Consider the following 24170-nt stretch of genomic DNA (forward strand, 5'->3'; position numbering starts at 1 on the left):
CAGACCGGGGCACGAACCCGTGTCCCCTGCATCGGCAGGCGGACTCTCAGCCACTGCGCCACCAGGGAAGCCCTATCTTGCATTCTTTAATCATGTGTTTGAGTTATGCTAGCTGATGCTGTTTCCTCAAGGAGTTTCCAGTCCAGCCTTTCCTCTGTCTTTCTCCTCTTCCTCCCCTTCTTTTTTCTTTTATTACCTGGAATCTTTTAGGCCCCAAATATGAAAGTCAGTAAGTATCAGTTTAGGGGCTTCCCTGGTGGCGCAGTGGTTGGGAGTCCGCCTGCCGATGCAGGGGACACGGGTTCATGCCCCAGTCCGGGAAGATCCCACATACCGCGGAGCAGCTGGGCCCGTGAGCCATGGCCGCTGAGCCTGCGCGTCCGGAGCCTGTGCTCCGCAACGGGAGTGGCCACAACAGTGAGAGGCCCGCGTACCGCAAAAAAACAAAACAAAACAAAAAATAAGTATCAGTTTAGACCAAGACATGGTAAATGTCATCACAGTGCTTGCTGGCCACAGTTTGAATACTTTAACTCTGAAAACTGCCCCCAAAAAACATACTTTTTAAAACCTGTGGGGGAGAAATGGTGATAAGTCAGAATTGTAATTGTTTCTAGCGCTTGTCTCATTTTGCGTGCTCTCATACTGAGAATGAATTCATGATTCAAGTTCACTCCAGGAAGAAAGTTAAAATTAGTTCTTTATGAGGAGTTCATAACAGAGGAAGCTTATAAGAGTCACCGTTCTCCTAAAAAGCTTTATGGCTGTAGAGTACCTTACGCTTGGCATGCGGAGAACTTGGAACATGAACCATGTTTGCTACAGTTTGCATTTTTGTAAATATGGAAATTGAAAATTGGAGAAGGTTAATAATCTTGTTTTCTAAAAAAGAGTAGGTAAAATGTAAGTATAGGAACAGTGCATTTCAAATCAATGTTACCTCTGCGTTTGCATTAACAGATTAAGATCGGTAATGTATTTCTACGTGTGGCCTTGTTTGGCAGGATCATTTCTAACTAAAAAATATATGGTACATTGGAGAACAAACACCTGATCCTGGCACACGGCTTGTATTATCAGTTACTATACATGAAGATCATTCCAAGGTTGACATTTGCTGGGAAAACAGACAGTGCTCTAGGGCTCTGGATGAGGGTGTAAGATAAATACAAGTTATTTTTTAAACATTAGCAAAGTATTTGAGATTTCATTCTCCCAAGATTCAAATTTTAGCCACATTTGAGAAGCAGAGAGATATACTAGTTAGTTGTTTAGTTAGTTATAAATTAACTATGCTAGGGCCCCAAATGATTTATGTTCTGAGAGCAAAGAAGACAGTTTTTAAAAGGGTGGGAGTAGGTTAAAGGTCCCAATATTACTTAAAACTCTGGGACTTAGAGTTGTATTGTCATTCCTGGTGATGAGAGTAAGAACTTACAATATTGAGTGGACATTTTGAAGCCTTTTGAACTTTTCTTGGTTGGGTTATTTGTTCTTTTACGATTAATTTGAGTGTTTTCACGCACTGCTGATGAGATGTGCTGACTGGCATATCCACTCCGGAGGGCAGTTTTGTGGTGTCTCAGTGTTTCAGAAGCACAGGCAGTTTTTTGACTTCAGGTCTACCTTTGAGAAACACGTCCATATGTGGACAAGGATTCATGCATAGCTGGGTTCTTCAGCCTTAGCACTACTGATATTTCGGGCCAGACGATTCTTTGTTTTGGGAGGCTGTCCTGTGCATTGTAGGATGTTTAGCAGCATCCCTGGCCTCTACCCACTAGATGCCAGTGGCAACCCCGGTTGTGACAACCAAAAATGTGTCCAGACATTGCCGAATGTGCCCAGGGGAGCAAAATTGCTTCCTGTTGAGGGCCACTGATGTATAAGAATGCTACTGGGGCACTTTCTTTGTAATGTCAGATGAACGGCAAATATCCTAAATGCCCATCTTTTAAAACAGAACTGTTCAATAGAAATATAATGTGAGCCACATAAGTAATTTTATGTTTTCTAATGATTGCATTAATAAAAGTAAAAACAGGTGAAATTGATTTTAATGTTTTATTTGATCCAATATATGCAACATATTTTCCTTTCAACATACAATTAAGATTAAAAAATTATTAACAAGATAACATATATATTTTTTCTTAGTAAGTATTCAAAATCTGGCATGTATTTTGTACGTACGGCACATCTCGGCTCATACCAGCTTCACTCAAGTATTCGATAGCCACCTGTAGCTAGTGGCTACCATATTGGATGGCATGGATTTAGAGGAATGGCTTCTAAAAATAACTATGCCATGTTCCTACTGTGACCAGTTACAAATAATGAGGCTGAGAAGTACCTCATGGAAAGAGCTCAAAGGCATATTATTAAGTGAAAACATGGCAGCAGAATAATACGTGTGGTATGACACATGTTAAAAATTATTTTGAGGGACTTCCCTGGTGGCGCAGTGGTTGAGAATCAGCCTGCCAATGCAGGGTACACGGGTTCAAGTCCTGGTCCGGGAAGATCCCACATGCCGTGGAGCGGCTGGGCCCGTGAGCCATGGCTGCTGGGACTGTGAGTCTGGGGCCTGTGCTCTGCAGCGGGAGAGGCCACAGCAGTGAGAGGCCCGTGTACCACAAAAAAAAAAAAAAAAAAAAAAAAAGTATCGCTGGTCTTTCTTTAAAGCAATTCTACATGAACTCTAACAAACGAACATATATAGTGGCAAGACCCAAAGTTGCACTCCATAGAAAATTGTCTAATAGGTAGTTCACAAAAGAAAGGATTATATAGACTTTAAAAAATTATTTATTTAGATTCTTGAGTGCATCGTCACCATTTGAAAATAGGAGATTAACCATCCTTGGTATTTAGAAAGTACCACTTCAGTTGGATTGATAGGAAAAATCTCGTTAAAAAATTTTTTTCCTTTTGCTGTGTTCTGCCTGATTGCATGACAATTACAATGTCAGTGCCAGCCAGGGTGAAGCCAGTGTAATTTCATTTGACAAGATAAGCCCCTCTGAGAATCAGGCTTATTTTACACTTGATCCAGGGTCAATATTGGTTTGGGATGCAGTTCTTATATATTTCTCCGTCATTGGCCTCCTCTGCACTTAGAAATGAAACAAATCAATGTTTGGTAAGACTTAGAGCCATTATCTGTCTGTTCTGAGGCTTTGAAAATACCCAGAAATTGCCTGACTTACTGAATGCTCCATTCATTTGTCCCGGGGTTTAAAGGAGCACACTCTTGTCACCATGGAAACAGACTCACATTCTAAGGAAACTGATTCAGAGCCTCCCTCCTAATGATAATATATAGCATGAGCTCTGAAGAGAATAAAGGATCTATATTAGATTCCATTGTTGAGACGATGGTGTCCCCTTGATCCACAGATCTCTTCCTTGTTTGGTTTTAGTCCCTAGGTTGACATTTGCGGGGCAATAGTATCTGGTGAGAGTTTGATACTTTAATCCCTTGCCACTGAGCAACTGCATTTGTGTGAACAACCCAAATGTCTGATTGGTTTCATACAGACTCTGAGGTTGGTGGGCATTTGATAACAGCTACCAGTGTTTGCTCCCAGAAGCCTAGTAATCTGGTATTGGGCTCTAACTCTGGCTGGGGCTGGAATAAACTAGTTAAGACCTATAGGAGGCCCCATGATCTGAAAATGGTCGATTCAGGAAAAAGACTACTTAAAGTGACCCTAATTAGAATGGGTCCCAATATTTTATACTAAATATTGGGGGTAGGGGTGGCTTAATTGGAATTTTCATTTTGAAAAATAAAACAAAAATTATAAACATAAAGTTATTTGATCTTACAATTTAAAAACTTAGCTTTTAACGTCAAGAATGGTTGTAGGGCTTCCCTGGTGGTGCAGTGGTTGAGGTGGCGCCTGCCGATGCAGGGGACACGGGTTCGTGCCCCGGTCCGGGAAGATCCCACATGCTGCAGAGCGGCTGGGCCCATGAGCCATGGCCGCTGAGCCTGCACGTCCGGAGCCTGTGCTCCACAACGGGAGAGGCCACAACAGTGAGAGGCCCGCGTACCGCAAAAAAATAAAAAAGAATGGTTGTAAATATAGGTTGAATCCAGCATGAAACAAGTATGGCATTTAAAAAAATATTTTAAACACACTGTCATAAGCATGTGTAGATTTTGATATCATCTCTCAACTCACCACCTACCCAATAGACACAAGTATGGTATTAAAAAAACCTTTTTTTTTAAATTGAACTGTAGTTGACTTACAGTGCTGTGCCAATCTCTGCTATACAGCAGAGTGACTCCGTTATACGCATATAGACATTCTTTTTTTTTTAATATTCTTTCCCATTTTGGTTTACGGGATATTGAATATAGTTTCCTGTGCTATACAGTAGGACCTTGTTGTTTAAATATGGTATTTTTTGTTGTAAAATTTCCAGCAGAACTTGGTAACTAATAGGTGTGTTCCGGCACTTGGGGCTTTTGCCAGATGCTAGTGTTTGAATGTTTCAGTCATTCAAACCACTCCCTCTTCACTACCTCAGTAGGTTCCTGCCTCCCTTTTTCCTGTTACTTTCTACTTCCTAGAATAAATGCCTTACTCTAGCTTCGTGGCTCCCTTCTTTGCCCTCCTCCTCCCTCATATGTGATAATTCTTTTGGATTCTGTCCCTTCATTTGTGTTCTTCAAGTAGCTTCCTTGCTCCTAGCCCTCATCCCTTACTCACTTTAGGTGCTCCGTCCTTGTTAGGACTATTCAGACTCTACACTTCCTTTCTCCCTAGACTTTCCGTAGCACTTATCTGTTGCATTCAATGTGGCACTTAATCACACACTACTTTCTAAATGTATTTAAATGATGTGTTGTTATATGCCTTGCCTACTCACACAGTGTCCTTGAGAGAAGGGATGGTGTATCTTGAGGACCCTAGCACAAAGCCATTCACACTCTTGGATCTCAAGATCCTACTGTCGAATTTTGTTCAGTTATTTGAACTCAGTTGTTTCTGAGTTTTCTGAATACATAACGTTAGCCTATGATTTTACTTTTTTACAACTGCTGAAGTTTTCTAACGAAATCCCATAAGCAGCTATTCCAGAAACATCTACAGACTCATAGGATGTTAGAGGGAATTACTTCTAAATACATATATGGGTAATTCATGTGGCTAAAATCTTGACTGTGGGTTGAAAATGTCCTAGTCCATCAAGCTTTGAAATCCTCCAAAGAAAGTCAATAATACTGGGTTGGCCAAAATGTATGTACCCAATACATCATTTGAGCTTTATCCCAAAGTGAACGATGAAGCAGTGCAAAAGAGGAGAGATTTCCTAAGAAAGAAAGACCCCTCTGTAAGGCCCCTTTTGACTGGTAGAAACTAGACAACAGGAAAATAAGATATAGATTTGATGTTTGTTAGTGTACTAATAAGTTAGCTAGCTAAAGGAAAATGGAATCACATCCTAGCTTCCTGAGTTTTGTGCTAAGTATTGACTTAAGTGTTAGGAAACACTTATTATAAAACATATTTTTAAAAATTGAAGTGTAGTTGATTTACAATATTATTAGTTTCAGCTGTGATTTCATAGTTTCATAGTGATTCAGTATTTTTAGAAAAATATGGAATACTTCACGAATTTGAGTGTCATCCTGCTAATCTTGCCCGTATTGTTCCAATTTTAGTAGATGTGCTGCAGAAGTGAGCACCACCAGTTTTTACTGGGATAAAATATATATAACAAAATTTACAGGCTTTCCTGGTGGCGCAGTGGTGGAGAGTCCGCCTGCCGATGCAGGGGACACGGGTTCGTGACCTGGTCCGGGAAGATCCCACATGCCCGCGGAGCGGCTGGGCCCGTGAGCCATGGCCGCTGAGCCTGCGCGTCTGGAGCCTGTGCTCCACAACGGGAGAGGCCACAACAGTGAGAGGCCCGCATACCGCAAAATAAAAATTTAGTACACCATTTTAAGATGTACAACTCAGTCATTAAGTACATTTACAATATTGGGCAACCATCACCACTATCCATTTACAGAACTTTTTCATCATCCCAAAGAGAAAGTCTGTACCCGTTAAACAATAACTCTCCATTCCTCTTAACCCAGCTCCTGGAAACCTTTATTCTACATTCTGTTTCTATGAATTTGCTATTCTAGCTAGGTACCTTGTATAAGTGGAATCATATAATATTTTCCCTTTTGTGTTTGACCTATTTCACTTGGCATAATGTTTTTAAGGTTCATCTGTGGTGCAGCGTGTATCAAAATTGCCTTCCTTTTTAAGGCTGAATGATATTCCATTGTATGTAGATACCACATTTTGTTTATCCCTTCCTCTGTTGATGGGTGAACATTTTGTTGAACTGTGAAATATTGGTATCACTTGCTTGGCATGTTATAGTGTTTTTTTCTGATTCACCCTCACCCTTCCCCCCTTTAAAAGATTTCTTATCTCTGGCCTCTACAGAGGGATTTCTGTATCGCAGTAAATAAGTTTGTTCAACTAGTCTGGGAAGGTATTTTGACCCAACAGAGAGGGATGGATGAGACCAGGTGTGATCAGCTTAACCACACGCCATCCTTACTGTCAGCCCTGCATGGAGGTGCCTTTAGAGGCCTAGAGGGAACGATGTCATATATTATAATGGGTACAGAGTGACACTTGTGAAGCTTGTTTAAATCTTTGTGTAAAAGCTCTGAAAAATTTCTGATCTAAGTTTGTATTTGTGAAAGCTTTGGGAGGGAAGACTAAACATTTGAGAATTATCGTTCTGGCTGAGGCAGCTCTCTGGAGCAGTACGAGTTGAGGCTCCGAGGAATTTGTGGAGTCGTAGCCAAGAATCCCAAGAGACAGTATTTCTTCTGGTTCATGTGAAAGTGGTGAGAGCAACAGACTTTAAATCAGCCTCAAAGATAAGAGAAAGAGCAAAGGCAGGCAGCACCGGACAAGACCCAGATATTCAGGTCCACCTGCTCAGACGCTCGGAGGAGGGTTTCCATTTTCACTAACGGTACTTCCTAGGGGAGATAAAACACGGGGTTGCTTTAGAATACAGAGGAAAACAAAGGTAGTGAGTGTCTGAATTCTGTTTTTTGTAGGCTTCTTCTGCCTTTCTATAGAAGGCAGGCCCCAGTCTCCATCCCCACCCCAGCCTTTTATGGGAGGAGCAGCAAGCAGGGACACCTGGGTCCAAGGTCTCCTCATCTACGCTGAGTGGACAGCCTCACCTGGTTTCTACCACGCCCTACACACACTTTCTAGACATGCTTTTGCTGTAATTAGGTTTAGACATACTATCTGGGAACCCCATAAACCCCCTCCCCTGGAAGGCCTGGTTTGCTGTGTCACATGAGGTATCTGAGCAGCTGGGCACAGAGTCGAAGTCTATTACTTAAAACTGGAAATGCTTTAAAATAATGAGTTTTGAAAACATATCTACATTTCCTCATTTTTATTATGCAACATTTTAAAAAATGCAAACATCAAAGCCATGGTATAATGAACTCCCCTTCTCGTCTATCTAAATTCAATAATTTTAAACATTTTGTTATATTTATCTATCTACCTGTCTATATCTATCTATTCTGTTTTGCTGAACCATTTGAAAGTTAGTTGCAGACATCATGGCATGGCATCTCTACTGCTTCTTAATTAAGAACATTCTTCTATAAAAACAAAACACCATGACCACACCTGAGAGTATTAATAACACTTCCATATTATGAACTCTACAATCTAGGTTGAAATACTCTTAATTTTCTTAAGAATAATAAAAAAAAATAGTTTCCTAACAGAAGCCTCAGAGACTGGGAAACTTAGATTTCAGAGGCTGAAGAATTATAAAGGAGGAGTGATGTGGTGCCACGTGGAAACTATGAGACTTGGAGTCGGAGTCCTATGTTGCGGTTCTAAATCATTATAAGGCGTCAGGGAAGGCATTTAGCTTTCTGAGCTCGTTGGCAAAATGAGGAGGTTGGGTAGAATAATCCCTAAGGTCCCTCTGATTCCCCCCTCAAATATGTGATTATTAATTGCTAATGTAAAAATATTGTGCAAATGATACCCTGGGTTTTTGGAGAACGTGTCTTTTTCCCTCTTCATTCTTGATTAGGGATTGTCTAGTTGAGTGATGAAAATGAAAGGTAGCCTGCCTTTCTGTGGTGCCGTTTTCTCCTATGAAATAATTATCTGTTAACCACTGCACCTCTCGTGCCACTGGAGGAAGAACAGTTTTAAACTTGGCTGACTTCTTTGTACCATTTATTTGTATCATTTATTCCAGGCCTGCTCTTGTTTTGCCATCATATTTTTGGTTAGTCATTGAAAAGACGGTTTCATCCCCAGAAGGGCTCCCTAATGTGGGCCACTCATATTCCCTGCTAACCCATATTTTGTTCTTAATGAAACATTGTTTGAGTCATTATGGAGTGAGAGTGCTCAGCAGAATGTCTGTACTTGGCCCTGGTCCGTGAAAACACCGGGAAGACCAAGGTGGTCTTCTCTGCCTTCCCTGTGATTTTACTGATACACATCGGGCTCTGGTTATGTTCCCAGTGGGCCAGAATTATTATACTCTCGGCTATAAGTCTGGGAGTTGTGGCTGGTTCTCTCAGCTCACATAGTCCCACTGAGTCGGTTGCTTCTTTTTCTGCTTCTATCATCCTTTTTTTCTCTCTCCCTTCTCCTTTCTTTCTCATTCACTTCTTCATTCGTTCATTTCTTCAGTATATGCATGTATTGCGTGCCTCCTCAGACACAGGGCAGGGGCTGTGGGGAAGGGGCATCCCTATCCCGTTGGTTTATTTCTACATTGGCTGTAACCCATGTCTAAATGAAGGGCTGTTAAAGGGTCATGGCCTTGAAGACCTTGCTTGATTCCCATAATGAAAAAGAAAAGAGACCTGTGGAATGTGTGTGTAGCATATTAGTTACTTAGGAGGCAATTTCCACCCAAGCTTCTGATTTGAGAAACCTGGGACTGGTTAGGAGCGAGAAGGTGGGGAACTCAGCGCACACGGTGGTGACCAGCCTGGGCTGCAAGAAGGCGGAAGGCTGGTTCTCTGGGATTTGCTGACACAAATGCAGACGCGTTGTGATGTTTTGGTGGTGGCCTGGAACAAACTAGTTTTATGATGAGTGCATTCTCTTCCTTTCTAAAACATTGATCCATTAGGTTAAGAAAATAGAAATAAAACCTTCCCCAGATGTAGTGCTCAGAATTGGATTGCTTTCATCAGTGTCATCTTTAAGCTCTGTCATGGCCCCTCCTTTTCCCTCATGATTACCCCCCCTCCCATTAACATCCATCTGGATGTAGCCACCATGGATTCTTTGAAGCCATTCTCCATATATTTCATAGCTATGTAACTGTGAAGTAGCACATTTTGTGTGTACTTAAAAATGAATGTGGAAGTAAATGGTATGTAAGACTCATTTGGCAACCTCCTTTGATTTATATATTTATCTTTCACTCGGCACTGCTTTATAAGATCCATCTATGTGAGAGGGTGTGGAGAAAAGGGAACCCTCTTGCACTGTTGGTGGGAATGTGAATTGATACAGCCACTATGGAGAACAGTATGGAGATTCCTTAAGAAACTAAAAATAGAACTACCATACGACCCAGCAATCCCACTACTGGGCATATATCCTGAGAAAACCATAATTCAAAAAGAGTCATGTACCACAATGTTCACTGCAGCTGTATTTACAATAGCCAGGACATGGAAGCAACCTAAGTGTCCATTGACAGATGAATGGATAAAGACGACGTGGCACATATATACAATGGAATATTACTCAGCCATAAAAAGAAACGAAATTGAGTTATTTGTAGTGAGGTGGATGGACCTAGAGACTGTCATACAGAGTGAAGTAAGTCAGAAAGAGAAAAACAAATACCGTATGCTAACACATATATATGGAATCTAAAAAAAAGGTTCTGAAGACCCTAGGGGCAGGACAGGAATAAAGACGCAGACATAGAGAATGGACTTGAGGACATGGGGAGGGGGAAGGGTAAGCTGGGACAAAGTGAGAGAGTGGCATGGACATATATACACTACCACATGTAAAATAGATAGCTAGTGGGAAGCAGCCGCATAGCACAGGGAGATCAGCTTGGTGCTTTGTGACCACCTAGAGGGGTGGGATAGGGAGGGTGGGACGGAAACGCAAGAGAGAGGAGATATGGGGATATATGTATATGTATAGCTGATTCACTTTGTTATAAAGCAGAAACTAACACACCATTGTAAAGCAATTATATTCCAATAAAGATGTTAAAAAAAGTTATTTAAAAAAATAAAAGAGGGTTGCCTGCACTAAGAGACTTGAGAAAAAAAAAAAAGAAAAGATCCATCTATGTGACTCTACACTAGAAACCATTAGAGTAGAATGAAAAGCACTCCTTTTCATTGCTATGAAACATTTTATCCAACAAATACACATTTCTTTGGACATGGGGGCAGTTTTCACTTCTTCACATTAACAAACAATAGTGCTGCATGTTGCCTTGTGCACGTGAAGATATGGTACTTTTTTCTCCAACGCTTTTGTTTTGAAAATTTTCAAACCTGTAGGAAAGTTAAAAGAGCATACAATCATCACCTGCTTTTTTTTTTTTTTTTTTTTTTTTTTTTTTTTTATGGGATCTTCCCGGACTGGGGCACGAACCCGCGTCCCCTGCATTGGCAGGCGGACTCTCAATCACTGCGCCACCAGGGAAGCCCCTGCTTTTTTTTAAACCTAAAATATCCAATTATTTAATTTTACTATATTTGCTTTCTCATCTCCCGCACCCCCCTGCCCCCAACACCAGTCCATTTAGGCTGCTATAACAGGATACCGCAGACTGGATGGCTTATGAACAACATAAACTTTTCACCGTTCTGGAGGCTGGGAAGTCCAAGGTCAAGGTGCCAGCAAATTCTGCATCTGGTGAAGGCCTCCTTCCCGGTTCGTAGACTACATCTTTTCATTGTGTCCTCACGTGGCAGAAGGGGGAAATCTAACTCTCTGGAGTCTCTTTTATAAGGACACTAATCCTGTGAGGGTAGAACCCTTATGACCTAAGCACATCCTAAAGGCCCCACCTCCTAATACTGTTACCTTGGGTTCATAATTCCATCTTCCTAAAACTTTTTATCTTTTTGAGCAAAAAACTGTTCCAGGTGCCTTTTACAGCCTTCCAGGGAATTGAAATTTTTTCCATTAAGAGAATTGTGTAAAGACCGAAATAAATAGAAATCCGAAGGTCATTGTGTCTGGTGAATACAGAGGATGAATCAGAACTTCCCAGCCAAGGCGTAACAGTTTTTTGCCTGGTAGAAACATGTGGTCTTGCGTTATCCTGATGGAAGATTATGCGTTTTCTCTTGACTAATTCTGGACACTTTTCGTCGAATGCTACGTTCATTTGGTTTAATTGGGAGCAGTACTTGTTGGATTTAATTGTTGGGTTTTCCGGAAGGAGCTCGTAATAGAGAACTCCCTTCCAATCCCACCATATACACAGCATCACCTTCTTTGGATGAAGACCGGCCTTTGGTATGGCTGGTGTTGGTTCATTCCGCTTGTCCCACGATCTCTTCTGTTCCACATTACTGTAAAATATCCACTTTTCATCGCCCGTCACAATTTGTTTTAAAAACAGAACGTTTTCATTACGTTTAAATAGAGAATTGCATGCAGAAACACGGTCAAGAGGTTTTTTTCGCTTAACTTATGTGGAAGCCAAACATCAAAGCGATTAACATAACCAAGTGGTGCAAATGATTTTCAGTGTTTGATTTGGATATTTTGAGTATGTTGGCTATCTCCCGCGTGGTATAACATTGATTGTTCTCAATTTATGTCTGGATTTGATCACTATCAACTTCCCCTGACTGTGGAGCATCGTCCGGCAAGAAATCTCCAGCACGAAACTTTGCAAACCACTTTTGACACGTTTGATCAGTCACGGCACCTTCTCCATACACTGCACAGATCTTTTTTTGCATTTCAGTTGCATTTTTACCTTTCTTGAACTAATAAAGCATAACATGCTGAAAATGTTGCTTTGTTTCCTTCCATTTTCAGTATTAAAATGGCTACAAACATTCACCAATTTTATAAGTTCTTTTAAAATGCATGCTGATATGACAGCTGTCACAATACAGTCTAACAGAATTCTTTCCAATGAAGTTAAAGACAACGAAGTGCTAGTAGTACCATCTTACGGGAAAAACCGAACAAACTTTTTGGCCAACCCAGTATACACACACACGTATGTATATGTGTTTAAGTTTTTTTTTTAACTGAATCTTTAAAGTTTTAGACTTCACTCCTAAATATTCCCCCACAGATCTTCTAATAACAAGGTCATTCTCTTATTAACCACGATACAGTGATCATGCCTAAGAAATTAAATAATTGCAGAGTATCATATAGTACCAATCTAGAATATGTATACTTTTATCTTAAAAAATACTGCTGGGACTTCCCTGGTGGAGCAGTGGTTAAGAATCCGCCTTCCAATGCAGGGGACATGGGTTTGATCCCTGGTCTGGGAAGATCTCACATGCCATGGAGCAACTAAGCCTATGTGCCACGACTACTGAGCCTGCGCTCTAGAGCCCATGAGCCACAACTACTGAGCCCGCATGCCACAACTACTGAAGCCTACGCACCTAAAGCCTGTGCTGCACAAGAGAAGCCACCACAATGAGAAGCCCACATGCCACAATGAAGAGTAGCCCCTGCTTGCCGCAACTAAGAGAAAGCCCGCAGGCAGCAACGAAGACCCAACACAGCCACAAATAAATAAATAAATAAATAAGTTAAAAGAAAAATACTGCCAAAGTCTCTCCAAAGCATCTGTACTAATTTATTGTTACCAACAGCCATGCATGAAAATTTCAACTTCCCCAGACATTCATCAACATTTTATTATCTCACTTTAATTTTTGCTAGTTAGTTGGATTAAAAAAGGTATCAACTTTTACATTTGCATTTTAAAAAAGAAAAATCAGCCACAAAAACATGTAATTTAGTTGTAAGATTTTATCTTTGTCAAAGTCGAAATGAGATCCCAATTTGGCTTCCAGCACAGGGTAATAAGCTCCATGTCTGTGAACAATTTAGAGCAGGATTCTTGCATTTTTTTCTGAAAATTTAGGAAACAAATATAATGCAGCTCAGTTCTTCATTTTATAAACATAGACCTTTCAGCCAGAAGTCTTGTCAGAGAACGTTTTGCCACAGTTATCTTGGGGGTCTGAAGTTTTTTCAGTGATGCATTAATAGTATCAGTTTAAAATTCATATAAATCGTTAACTTTAATATTAGAATAGCCTACAGGTTATGAAGCCCTCACGTTGAGAACAGAGAGGAAACAGAACAGACTGGGTCCCTGCTCTTCATGACAGTAAAACTGATACTAAAACTTAAAATTTTTTTTAGCAAAAAGTTAGGTTTAACATTTGACAACTGATAGACATGGATGCTCATAACCAAACGTGGATAGAATTTTGTTTACTTTTATGAATAAGTAATAAAGACAAACAGTATATCTGTACTACCCAGTGATTAACATTTGGTGACGATAATTCTGACTTACAAGTATATGTATGTGTGTGTGTGTATGCAAGCATAAGAATAATCCAGATCACTTTCACCTTAAAGTAACACTGACACTCACTGAGTGTTTTGCTGTGGGCTAAGCACTGGTTTAAGTGCACGTACTATTGTCACTCCCATTTTCCACAGTCAGTCATTGAGGTTCAAGGTTAGGCAGCAGGTGAGTGGCCGACCTAGAATTTGAGCACTGGGGAGCCCTCTTCACCTTTACTGTACTCCCTCCAGTTTTACGCGTTCCTTTTTCGTTCACTGTACTAGAAACATCATTTCATGTCAGTAAGTATCTATCTACATTGATTTTCTTAGCTGTATAATATTTCCATTGTATAGTCACCATAACTCATTGATTTCGTCACCTACCACTGCACATTTAATTGTGGGTTTTTTTGCTATTGTGTTTAATGCTGTGATCGCTGTCCATTATATTTATATTTGGCTACTTGTCCAACAATTTCTTCTGAAATCCTAGAATTGGAATTTCTGGATGACATGACACATTTTGAAGTTGATCCAAGCTGTCGTGTTGCTTTGTATTGCTGCACAGGTGCTGCAGGAATAAATTGGAGTAGGGGGTCTCTTTTCTTATATTCCCACTAACACTGGAGTTTTTTCAAATTTGCCCCTCTAATAGACAAAATACGGCACCTCGTGGTTTTCATTTATACTCTTTCATTGTAGTGAGGCGAAACATTTTTCATATGCCTACTTGTATTTTCTTTTTATGAGTTGCCTTTTTGTACTTTCCATGTTTTCTCTTCTATTGATGTCGTCTTTTAAAAATTGATTTGCAATAGCTCTTTCAATGAAGAATATAAATTCTTTGTTATGTTAGAACAGTTTTTGCCTAGCAAAGCCTTTGTTTTTTCATGTTGTTTTAATGGTGTATTTTACATTTTGTTTATAATTTTTAAATCTGAATTTCCCCTATGCAATATTGGACAGATTTTCACCTTTACTTTCTTGACATATATTGATTATTTAAATTTTTTGTATATAAATCTTGCATTCGTCTGGGATTGATTTTGATGTGCCATACAGATCTGATTTTTTCCCTTATGGTTAAGATCTAGTCCCAACACTGTTTATTGAAATGCCGTTTATGAAAATGGTAGGAGCAGTGCCTGGGACACACAGTTTCTCCATAAACAGTCCTAGCCTCCCCCTCTCCCTGTCTCTGTCTCTTGCATAGTCTTAGAGGTACAAAGTAAGGAGCTTTGCCATATCCAAGAGTTAGGTTGGAGGAGGGGAAATAAGAGCAAGACTACTAATTGGGATTTTACCATTTCCTCAATGATAAATATTTATGAAGCTCCTCTGAGTGATGTATGAGGATTGTTAGCTTCCATAAAGCTAGTTTGGAATCTTGATAGGACTTTCCTCTTGGGATGTGTTTTTCCAGAAGGTCACATCATCACTAGGTAAATGGGAATTGGTCCTCATCTGGATTTTCATAATGATACAGCAGACAGCAACCTTTATGTATGGTTGAGTTACTTTTGCTTTTCTCCTGTTAGCCTGCATTACAGTGTTTCATTTTCATGGTCTGGCAAGGTTTCCATTGCTTGATGCTAGGTGGAAAATAAATTAGACTCTCATTGTTATAGGCATGGTAGTATTAACCAGACTAATTTTACTTGGTTACAAGCACCCAAAATGTCTGAGGCATTAAAAAAAAAAAAAAAAAAAACTAAGGTAAAATAATGTTTTTAAATTAGCTCTTGTTTCTCTGATGTGTTAAGGCTAAGTAGGGCTACAATGGTAGATCATTGTGGAAGAGATGGCTCCTGCCCACTTGCTGGGTGAATTGGGTCTTCATTTGTTTCCTTTATTGTATCAGAGAGTAATCATCCTTTGTGAGGTGACCTTGGAATTCTTAAAGGAGCAGAAAGTAATTATTATAACTAATATGCCATAACAAAAAAGATAACCTAATTTACCAATTAATGTAACTTGTATCATACCTCAGAGTACAAGACTAAGAAGAGTGTCAGTTTTCAACACTAGTTAGGAAGGTTCATCAACAAATTCTGTTTTGTGCCCAAACCCAAGGTTTTACGAATCTAAAAATGCTCAGAGCATCTTTTCTCATATTATTTTCATTTCTAAATCTTTTTTCTCAGATTTGCTCATCTCTCAGTCTCTCAAAGCCTCCACAGTTCCTTCATTTTTTACCACTAACTCCCCATAAAAATAAACCAAAAAAAGCAAACACATAAATAAATAATCCCCTAGAATCTGGATATTATAGATTCTTTCTGTTTTATATTAGAGCTTTTTGGGAATAGCTGAATGCTTCAGTTTCTTTGTATTAAGGCTGTATTGCAAATATTGTCATTCTAAAATCACTGTGCATATTTTCTACCATATATGCCAAGAAGATGAAAATGATTGTCTTTTAAGAAAAACAAAGAACATGCCACCAACCCCTTTTTTTCTTACTGTTTCTTGTTTCCTAAAGATGCTGCTTGGATCTGATAGGAGAATAATCCTTTTCATGCATTTTTTACTATATTTCCTCCTGTGGGGCTGGAATCGACCAGACTTTAGGAGCAGGGGAGGGTCCCATGATAGAGAGCTGCAGCTTCAGTTTGGAAACAGCTTCAGAATCTGATGGCCTAATGATTTGGGCTCACTTGGAAGGGTGAATGGGTGAGCATGTGTATATGTCTGAGGAGATCCCAATTGAACTAATCTCTTGACTAGTCTTATGTCTGCCACAGTTGTACTTCATGGGAGAAGAGGGCAGGCTGAAGTGGACAGAAGGTGAGTTTATGCCAGCTGGTGGTTGACCAGATGTCACAATCAGGATAAAGAAACTTAAAACCCTGCTTATCTGCAGAACAGAATTTGGATTGTAAAAACTTAGTAGATGAATGAAAATTGTATCCTCCAGAAACCCAAGAAGATTAAGAATTTGAAAAAGACTGAGGAGGGAGAGGAGGAAAAGAATAGCTAGAGGATGTACATCAAACTGTGCAAAAACATGAGCCAAGGACTCTTGATTTGGGTGGTTGCTGATTTGCAGGCACAGAAGTTCTGCATAAAGTATAATGAAAAGTCTTAGCTAATCTGCCAGAGGTTGAAATTTTTCGTCTTCATTCCATCGTGGAAAAACATTCATCCATATATGTTCAAATGGGGGTAGGGGCAGGGGAAAACTAAGCAGACTGCTTGGAAATATTCACTGTTTCCATCAGGAAAATCAGAACTGAATTTTCAATTTCATAGAGGATTTAAAGCAGGAATTAGGCCCACAATATTATACCAATAAGAGAAAATCTCACGTCTGATCTTGAGACCTAATGTAACTAAATTTTCAGTGTATGAGAGTGAGTATGGAAGTGGCCATTTAATTAATTAATTTATTTATTTATTAAAATATTTATTTACTTTTGGCTGCATTGGGTCTTGGTTATGGCACATGGGATCTTTCATTGTGGTTCACGGGCTCTTTGTTGCGGCGCGTGGGCTTCTCTCTACTTGTGGCGCACAAGCTTCTATTTGTGGCGCGTGAGCTCAGTAGTTGTAGTGGGTGGGCTCCAGAGCGCGTGGGCTCTGTAGTTGCAGCATGTGGGCTCTCTAGTTGTGGCGTGTGGGCTTAGTTGACCTGCAGCATGTGGGATCTTAGTTCCCCGACCAGGGATCGAACCTGCGTCCCTTGCATTGGAAGGTGGATTCTTAACCACTGGACCACCAGGGAAGTCTTGGTAGTGACCATTTTAACACGCACACTATAGCCTATAACTAATCTTGTTTCTCCTGTGGACAGCCTGACTCTGGTAAAAGTCCTGCCAAGGCCAGCTCATTTCCGTCTCCCATTAGATTCCGTTTGGATTTCAAAGTGTAGATAATGGGTTAGATTATAGGAGAATATATAAAGTGTGATGTAATGGCTACTTCGAAGATACTTTAAATGCACTTTTAATTAGTATTGTCAAATTGATTTCACACTGTAGTACCTAACGAATACATTTTGTGATAATGCACGTGTCTGGATGATGATGGTTATTTCAGGGTGGATATTGATTTAAATGTGATCCCATGACATCACTCCCGGTTATCCTGGGTGATATGGCTGGTCCAGAAGCACTGGCTAACTCAGAAGAATCTTAACATACTTAGGAAATAGCATGAACCATTCTTACCTGCTTTTGAAGTTTTCTTCAGTTCTTAAAAACCCTGTGTGAAAACAAGTACTCTCTCTTTTAGTCTGTCATCCTTTCAGCAAATAACTAAAAGTCAGGTGTTTCTGTACTAGGTAGATATCACTGTATACCAAAATATATCCAGGCTGCGAGAGTATATCCTGGGTAAAAGTGAGAAATAGGAGTATTTGCCATGGATATTTACCTCTTCGACCCCATGTGTGTGTCAAGCCAGGGAGGCACTTAACATTTGTAGGGCCTGAGCAGGAGTACAAATGGAAGCCCCTGGCTGGTGTCCCTTGGTCACAACCACCTCCCATGCACACTGCAAAGGGCTCTGCATGCACTCAGGCCAGCACATCCAAGCTTTGTCCACAACGCCTCACACATATCTGTCTCTTGGCTACCTTTCAGGCCTAGGGATGTGCACACCTGTGTCATGCTCACCCTCAAGTGGATGGATTGGGGAGGGCCCATGTAGGCCCTGAAAGCGGGTGGGGGGCCACTTTCCAGGATCTCAAGTACCTTGAGCACGGCCTTGCAGCTGGGGAGAGGACACGGACTAAAAGCAAGTATGTGTCCTTGGCCCTGGGGCCTCATGGCCCCGCTGGATGGGGAGAGGTGAAAGAGGGCCAGAGCAAGGCCCTCTAAAGTTTGGAAGCTCTTTTGTCAACTCTAAAGGTGGCACTGTGTCAAGCCCTGGAATGTGAGAATAATTGCAGGATGTTGTTTTGCTGGCCCTTTTGTTTTTAGCCAACACACGCTGGAATGTCTGTTCTGTGCAGATTGGGAGGCTGGGTACTGTGGGAGGATACAAAATACAAAGCTGTTTTTAATCGAGTTTTGGGGAGATAAAAGCTGAACTGAGAATAATTACAAAACAACTGGTTAACGAGGGAAAAAGCTAGCCCCTAACTGTTAAGGAAGGGAATTTGGGGTGAAATGGAGTAAAGTCATGTGACTGGTTTTGTGCCCGACCTGGGTTCTTGGACTCTTTAATCGATAGAAGTTGAGAAGAGGCCACAAGAGGAATTCAGGCAAGGGTTTATTGGGGCTCCTGCTGCCGCTTGAGGGAGCGAAAACAAGTAACAGGTTCCCTTGCTCGCTCCTGGAGACGGGGCGAACTGGTTCCTTAAATGGGGTGAGTGTAGGGGTGTGTCCAGGGGTCGGGCAGGAGGGGTGGCTTAGGTGATCTGCCCACCCCCTGGGGGTTGCTGTGTGCGGGGATCTCGCGCAGTACCTTGCTTTTGCTCCCCGCACCTCAGAAGTGGCAGCTGGGTTTTGGCTTTTTTGTATCTTATTGTTCATAGTTTGTCCCAACTGCGCATTCATGTTTATTTTTAGTTCCTTACAGCTTCTTTGTATTCTGTTACTAGAGGAGACGTTTGTTGAGGTGGCAGCACTCCAGTAAAGGGTCCCAGGTCCCAGCCTGTCTCAGTTTCAGGGTCATAGGGTTTAGGGATCGTGGAGATCACGGCTGGCATCCTTGTGCTTCCAGGTCTCCCGCAGGTACCATAAATGTGTGACTGGACCAGATACAAGGCAGTGGGACCTAGGGAGAGACTGTGGGCACATTTGTGTTTAACTAGTGAGTGTGTGCCCCAGCAAAAGACGTTTAAATTAAAAATAAAAAGCTGAACAATGTGCTGACCAAACAAAATGGGAATGCAATCCCTGACTCTAAACTTCTGGGGTTGCTGCTGATGACATTAAAGTGATGTTGCCACACTGATGCAGAAACTTAATTGCTCACCGACAGTTACACCTAATAAAGTAACTTGAGTTATGGAAGGTGCTTCACATACAAAATAAGTGGGAGGGGAAAAGCTGTAAAGAGAAAATTCTTTAGGATCCTGCAAACAGTCCAAATGATGGCTAAGACAAGTGGAAAGAAAGAAGAGCCCTTTCCCCTTTCATACTAGAAGTATTAAAAGTTTGCTCTGTTTGGAAAACATAGAGGAATCCCCTGTTAGTCTTTTCATTTCTGTAAAATCCTACCAGTAATTATTATATCAAGTTTCTCTGAGTGTGAGCCTGTGATCACCTTTCCCAAACAGGCACTGCACTGGGTTAACCAGGGTGCTCCCCCAATTCATGATGAATCTGGAACCTATGAACGTGAGCTTATTTGGAAGTAGCGTCTTTACAGATGTAATCAAGCCAAGATGTGGTCCTACTGGGTTAGGGTGGGCCCCAAATCCGTTCTGACTGGTGTCCTTATAAGGTGGGTTAAATTTGGACACACACATGTACACACACACAGAAGAATGATGGCCATGTGAATACAAAGGCACAGATTGGAGTTAGGCTGCTCCAGACCAAGTAGCGTCAAGGACTGTCAGCCACCACCAGAAGCTAGGAGAGAAGCAAGGAACAGATTCTGTTTCAGAGCCTCTGGTGAGAGAATAAATGTCTATTGTTTTAAGCCACCCAGTTTGTGGCACTTTGTTGCAGCAACTTAGGAAACAAATACACGCACCACTTCTAACTTCCTCTTTGTTATTAGAAATGCCACCAAGTCCTGGTCTCAAAGGTTATCATTCCTGCTTCTAACCTTCTCTCGCAAATGCATTCAGTCTTCCAAACCATTACATTTCCTTCTTCCTCTCTCCTTCCACAGTTATCACTCATCATAATAATTAATATTTGAATTCTGCTTTCTAGAATTAAAGCAATTTTAATTCTCACAACAAATGATGATAGGAATGGTATTGTTACTGAACGTAAGATCTTGTGCCCGATGCATAGTAAGCCCAAACAAACCAAAACGTCGCAGTTTGGAGCCGAGAAAGGTTTATTGCAGGCCATGCAAGGAGACGGGTGGCTCGTTCCCAAAAAGCCCCAAACTCCTCGAAGGCTTTTAGCAAAGCGTTTTTATTTTATTTTTTATTTTTTTAAAGCATTTTTTTTCTGATGTGGCCATTTTTAAAGTCTTTATTGAATTTGCCTCAACACTGCCTCTGCTCTATGCGTTGTTCCCTTGGCCACGAGGCACTGTGGGATCTTAGCTCCCTGACCAGGGGTCGAACGCTCACCCCCTGCATTGGAAGGTGAAGTCCTCAACCATTGGAGGGCCAGAGAAGTCCCAGCAAAGCGTTTTTAAAGACAAGGTGAGGGAGGGATATGGTTTGTTGTTGCAAACTTCTTAGTGTTGGAGTCCTTTGTTCTCACATCTGTCCACGTAGGTCAGGTCATGATGTTCCTGTAAGCCTCCAACAAGACAAATGTTATTCTCTGTTCTGCAACTTTTTATCTCCATATGAATGGACTCTTAAAGGTCAGAGCCCTGAGACTAGGCTATCCTGTATATTTCATGCTATAGGCAACATTCTTTTAGAAAAGGTGCAGAGCCAGCATGACTAAGCACAGGAAAAGGAACAGATCTAATATGGTATCAGATTTGTTCTTGCCTATTACAGTATTATTCTGCCCACTTAATTGATGAGAAAACTGAGGTTCAGAGAGTTTAAGTAATTTGCCTAAGGTCAGACAGCTTTCTAGCATATTACAAATTTCAGATTAAACAAGGATAGTCCCTTTACTCCAAGAAACAATACTCAACCCCAAATGGAGTGCTTGGCTTTAATTATTTTTCTATACTGCTTTCTCCATCATTCCAAAGAAAAGACTATAAGAACTTATCTGTATCATTGGGGTAAAATGAAAATAATCCTCAAATCATTCTCCTTTGCTAACCCACACCTTGGAGGACTATCCCTTAGTTATTATCCCAGCAAAGGCATCCCAGTGTTGATGGAACAAAAAAGAGAGAGCTCATTTGCCTCTTTTTTTCCTTGTAACAACAGAATTTCTTTTATATGTTTAATTACAGCCTTAGAAGAGACATCAAATTGGCTTTTAGTGGAAAGTTTTTTTTTCCCCGTAGGTGGGTCACTGGAGATATAATTAATACAAATAATAGCTATCATATACAGATTTCTTTTAGTTGAAATGACCTCTTTTGCGTACATTTTCCCACTGTCTGTAACAAAGCAGCTACTTGGGTTATGTTGTTCAGCTGGTTTTACAGCAAAGTCAAAGAGTACATCCTTCCCATATGAGAAACATGTTAGCAGCTCCCACAGTTGTCTTAGTGAAAAACTGTTTTTGTTGTTGTTAAGGTGGAGGTTTATGAAAAGAAAAAGCTGGTTGGTTATTGATTTTCTTATCTTAAGCTGTATGTTTTAGCAGTAAATTAGTGTTGTAATGCCAGAGGAGACTGTAAAGTCTCTGACAACGCCAATATGGCAGAGTTATACTGAGAGTGACCATATACTTTATTATCCAAACCAGGACACTTTTGAGAATGAGAAAGGATACTATTAATAATTACCTCAGGACAACCGGTATAAACTAGGACTGGTCCTGGACAATCAGAAGATGTGGTCATCCTCAAACTATTATATATAGAATGGATAAACAGCAAGGTCCTACTGTATAGCACAGGGAACTATATTCAATATTCTGTGATAAACCATAATGGAAAAGAATATTGAAGGAAAGAATGTATATATATATATTTGTATAACTGAATAACTTTGCTGTACAGCAGAAATTAACACAACATTGTAAACCAACTATATTTCAAGAAAAAAAAAAGACAGCGATACAGTCATCCTGGTCATTTTAACCCACCCTGGAGAGAGGGGTCCAGCCTGTTTTTGCAAACATCTTCCCCCAAAGAGATCTTGATGAGTGGAACTAGAGGTTAGTATTACTCATGAATCATTAGGTTGTCACTTGGAAATTATATATGCATATATATATATATTCAAGTAATTTTTTTGGGATATCAGTAAGAGACATATTGAAAAACTCTTGACCAAATGTTTTTGTCTTAGCCATCCTGGAGTTCATGGTTCTGGGAAGACTGAGGCTCAAACGGATCTTGGGCTGGAGGAAAGGAAATGACAGAGTTGGCCTTCCCCACTGAGGTGGAGACTCATTCCTTAGAATCAGAGCCCAGCCCAGGCACTCAATATATGCTGAATAAATAATGGCTGGAATGACTCCAAGCATGTCCTGAATTAGACTGTGATGTTACTTGATTCACAGCTGTACACCAAAAAAGAAACTTCTTTCTTTCAGAGGGTGAGGCCATAATGAAGACCATTTGATGAGAACTCAAGTTTCCGAGTTGGCACAAAATTGTTTGTTGTTTTGGGGACTGAGAGAAGAATTAAAGCAGGAGAACATATTTCATTTACATTGGGAAAGGCCCCTGGGAATTAAATGGTAGGAAAGAGTCCAAGGCTTTTTGGTGATTAGTTGAGGAATGCTACAGAAAGTGGTATTAGGAAATTCTTCAAATATTCAGACAGTTAGTGAGCACCTACTCTAGGGCAGGTGTTGTCCAAGGTGCTGGGATTCAAAGGTAGAGAAGAGAGTTCCTAATCTAAGGAAAATCACAGACTAATGGGAAGACATAAATATCATGACAAGGCCGTAATAATGGTATATAAAGATATAGTAGGACCAAGAAGAAGAGAATGAGTCTTTCTACCTGGGAATGCGGGGGCATTCACGGTAAAAGCGATGGTGGAACAGTCGATAAGATGGATGAGTTGGCCTGGGAGCCAGCTGGGCTCCTGGGATAGAGAAAGGAAGGCAAAAACGACGGGACCTGAGTTTTACCTGGTTGATACAACATTGCCAATATCTTGGTATTACTTAACCCATGTGTTCTTAAACTGGACCTTTAAGGGTAAATTTACATATTTTGATCACAGTGGTGCTGAAAGACACCATACACCTTTTTGGATATCTACAGTAGTCCCCCTTTATCCATGGGGGATACATTCCAAGACCTCCAGTGGAGGGACTTCCCTGGTGGTCCAGTGGTTAAGACCCCGCACTCCCAATGTAGGCGGCCTGGGTTCAATCCCTGGCCCAGGAACTAGATCCCACGTGCTGCAACTAAGAGTCTGCATGCCGCAACTAAAGATCCCACACGTGGCAACGAAGATCCCACGTGCCGCAACTAAGACCCGGTGCAGCCTAATAAATGCATAAATAGATAAATATAAAAGACCTCCAGTGGTTACCTGAAACCATACATAGTACTGAATTCTCTCTCCCTCTCTCTCTCTCTCTCTCTCTCTCTCTATATATATATATATGTATATATGCACTATGTTTTTTTCTATACATACGTACCTATGATAAAGTTTAACTTATAAATTAGGCACAGTAAGAGATTAACAACATAACTAATAATAAAATAGAACAATTCAAATAATATACTCTAATAAAAGTTATGTGAATGTGGTCCCTCTCTCAAAATATCGTATAAATTTAATGCCTTTTCTATCTTAACTAAGTACTTTTCACACAGTGTGGCCATAACTTGTTGCAGTTTGAGATGCAACAGCAAAACTAGCATGGATTTCTTTTTCCTTCTTCACAACTT

At 40.6% G+C, this 24170-nt stretch overlaps 1 protein-coding gene and 1 pseudogene across 1 annotated transcript in view; one reads left to right on the forward strand and one right to left on the reverse strand.

The window, feature by feature from the left end:
• LOC112395659 (guanine nucleotide-binding protein subunit alpha-14) overlaps window positions 1-24170 on the forward strand; it is a 189336-nt gene that overhangs the window by 61956 nt on the left and 103210 nt on the right. The window lies entirely within an intron of this gene.
• LOC112395677 (uncharacterized) lies at window positions 5612-5704 on the reverse strand (annotated as a pseudogene).

The sequence above is a fragment of the Neophocaena asiaeorientalis genome, unplaced genomic scaffold, assembly GCF_003031525.2.
Source record: "Neophocaena asiaeorientalis asiaeorientalis breed wild unplaced genomic scaffold, Neophocaena_asiaeorientalis_V1.1 scaffold249, whole genome shotgun sequence".
NCBI lineage: Eukaryota > Metazoa > Chordata > Mammalia > Artiodactyla > Phocoenidae > Neophocaena > Neophocaena asiaeorientalis.